Consider the following 3,596-nt stretch of genomic DNA (forward strand, 5'->3'; position numbering starts at 1 on the left):
ACCCCTGTGAAAGGGTCGTTCGACCCCCAAAGGGGTTGCGCAACCCACATTGAGAACCACTGGCCCCATAGAGTTGGTGCCGGCGTGTGCGGTGCTGATGGGCTGGGGGTGGGGAGGTGGGGAAAGGGGGGAGCATTTATTCGGGAGAGACGTGCTCCTACCTGCAACGTTACTTTCCGGGCTCACGGTCCCACGTGCTCACGTGTGGCTCTAAGGAAACTCCGGGGACGCCCCCCTGGGCACCGAGTGACCGGCCCACAGTGGCCTCTTCATTTCCACGGGGGCGGGTCCCGGGCTCCTGGAGAGGGGTCTGGAGGGCCTCCCGCTTCCTTCATAGCCACAATGCCCAGGCTAGAGGGCACAGCCCAGACCGAGGAGCTGCGGGGAGGGGGTGCGCGATTCCCCGGCGCGCTCCTCTTGTTCTCTGCGCCTTCGCCCGCGCTCCTGGCCGGCAGAGGGCGCTGCGCGGCCGGGACCATAGAGATAGTCTCCAACTTTCAAAAGCCTCTTTTTTTTTCTCACTTTTTTTTTATTAAGTTATTACATATGTGTTCTTATCCTCGCGTTACCCCCTATCCCGCCCATTCATGCCCTCACACCCCTGTTGTCTGTGTCCATTGGTTAGGCCTATATGCTTGCATGTAAGTCCTCAAATGCCTCTTTTAATGACGGAGAAAAACCGCGGGGAAATAAACAGATGGGCTTTAAATAATGGGCGCCTGCTGAGTCCCATTAACTCTCCTTACGAAGGAGGAAGGAGGAGGTGCTGCAGCACTGCTTCTTGGCTGCGGAGTGAGGGGCGGGGGCTTCGAGGTCAACCCAACGCCGCATCTCTATGGTGGTTCTGTTTCATTTCAGACCTCAGTTGTTTGAACTTTCTATCCCCAGGGACCCTTCCTTACTCAGCTGAGTAAGGGCTTCCGTGAGGTAGTCTCACTTGTTCCTTTATAAGAAAATACAAACGCGTTGTACCTGCAGATGGCAGACGAAAATTCGAACATTAAGAGAGCAAGTCTAGTAAAAAGGATGTCTTTCTCTGGTCCTCATCATGTAGGCCCTACTTTCTTTTCCAGATGCAATCATTATTCAGCTCTTTTTCTATCCTTTTATAGTTTTTATGTATATATGTATGTTACATACGTAAGGTTACTGACATGTATATAGATGCATGTGTTTATTTCCTCCCTCCCCCCCAAATAGTAACATTTTATACAGTGCTCTACACCATTACTTCTTTGCCTGTAACAATGTACTCTGAACATATTCCAAGCCAGTAGCAAGAGTACCTCATTTCTATTTAATAGCTGCTTAGTATTCCGCTGTAAGGATATACCATCATATTTTAACCAGTCCCATATTCAGGATATTCTGTTTGTTTCCAAATTTTTTAAAATATACATATTCATTTCAGAGAGGAAATAAGAGGGAGAGAGAGATAGAAACATCAATGACGAGAGGGAATCATTGATCCGCTGCCTCCTGCAGGATCAGGAATTGAGCCCTCAACCTGGGCAAATGCCGTGACCAGGAATCGAACCATGTCCTCCTGGTTCATAGGTCAATGCTCAACCACTGAGCCACCACGGCTCAGCTCCCAATTTTTACTAGTACAAACAAGCTGGAATTAATGTACTGGATCAAAGCGGCAACATCAAGCCCCATGTATTTATCTAAAGTGTATGTGCCTTTGATAAGTCACTCCATGTACTCTCAGTCTTCCAGGACCTGATGTTCTAAAGCTCTTGCGTGAGTGTGGGGTAGGGGAAACTGTGGGTTGACAGCAGAGAACTCTTCCAGATGCACCTGGTGTCACTGGACCTAATGAAGCCTGGGGAACGTGAACATGTTTGGGTTCTCAGTTATTTATTTATTTTGATAATGAGAACCCAAAAAGTCAGTATGAGTTGGATCAAGCTTTGACATTTTAATACTGAAGAGCGTTAAAATAAGAACTTTTAAAAATATGCGATAGACAAACGAAGATGCCAGAATGGACAACTAACTTATTTTTATATTCACATTGAGCATATTCTAGAGCAACTTGAAAGTCTGTAAAACAACTTCTTTATTTAAATGGACTCATATGAGTCTTACAGTAGTCTATAAGGCTGGTATTTTACAGATTACACTGAGGCCCTGATAGTGATGTCATAGCAGGCAGTAGCAGAACGTTGAGTGTCTCCCTCGAAGCTGGAGTGCTCTTCTTTACTGTGGCTGCTTCTCAGAGGAAGGCAGGATGCACAGTAGGTTTAGGGAAGTTCTATCCATCCAGGTTGCCTCTGATTCTCGTCTTGAAGACGTGCATATCATCCAGGCTGAAATGCCTGCTTTATCAGGGTTTCCCCCCCTAGGTAATAATGTTTCCTGAATAAAATGTACTTTTAGAATGTGAGAGATGAACAAAATCTGCATTGTAATGGCTCTCTCTACCTTTTATATCCACAAGGATCCTTGTCATTCTCCCTCATGTGGAAACTTTATAAACACACTGAATAAAATCTATTTTTAGAATGTGAGAGATGAACTAAATCTGTATTGTAATGGCTCTCTCTACCTTTTTTTTTAAAAATATATTTTATTGATTTTTTACAGAGAGGAGGGGAGAGGGATAGAGAGTTAGAAACATTGATCAGCTGCCTCCTGCACGCCCCCCACTGGGGATGTGCCCGAAACCAAGGTACATGCCCCTGACCGGAACCGAACCTGGGACCCTTGAGTCCGCAGGGCGACGCTCCATCCGCTGAGCCAAACTGGTCAGGGCTCTCTCTACCTTTTATATCCACAAGGGTCCTTGTCATTCTCCCTCATGTGGAAACTTTATAAACACAAGTAATGAAATTATTTTTTGTCATTTAATGTATCTACCTATACATACATAGATATAAAGAGATAGATAATCATTACATGATACTTCTGAGTACCTGAGTTAAGTGGTTTTACCACAGCACAGACACTTGATGTTCATTGGTCTCCCTTATTTACCCTTAATATGTGTTTCTAAAGGGGTGCTTGCAATATTATGTAGTATACTACTTGTTCTCTAGTAAAGCAGTTGTCAAAGTGTGTTCCAATGACCATGATGGTCCCCCAAACCCTTTTGGTATGTCTGTGAAGTCCTAATCTATACAACTGTATATCCGTTAAAGACTAGATTTTCTTTATGTAATTCAAAAAATAACATTATTCAATAGATTGACTGGAAAAACAGATATGACAATCCAGCTATCTATTTTTAAGCCAAGCTTTAAAGAAATTAAAAAAATGTATAACAATGCCTTTCTTCATATTAACTTTTGTTTTGGAAAATTGGATTAGTTTCCATAAAGTATGATTTCCATGTCTATATATGATGAGTTCATTATTATTATTTTAAAATGAATTAATGAATAAATATTAAAAGCTTTCTTAGTGTTAAATTTGTAACATCTACACTAATAAAAAAGAAACATGCAAATTGGTGTCACTCCGCTACCCTTCCCATTGGCTAATCAGGGCGATATGCAAATTAACTGCCAGCCAAGATGGCAGCCAGCAGCCAGGCAGCTGAGAACTAACAGGAGGCTTGCTTGCTTCAGTGACGGAGGACTCCAACGTTC

The sequence above is a fragment of the Myotis brandtii genome, unplaced genomic scaffold (genome assembly GCF_000412655.1).
Source record: "Myotis brandtii unplaced genomic scaffold, ASM41265v1 scaffold1031, whole genome shotgun sequence".
NCBI lineage: Eukaryota > Metazoa > Chordata > Mammalia > Chiroptera > Vespertilionidae > Myotis > Myotis brandtii.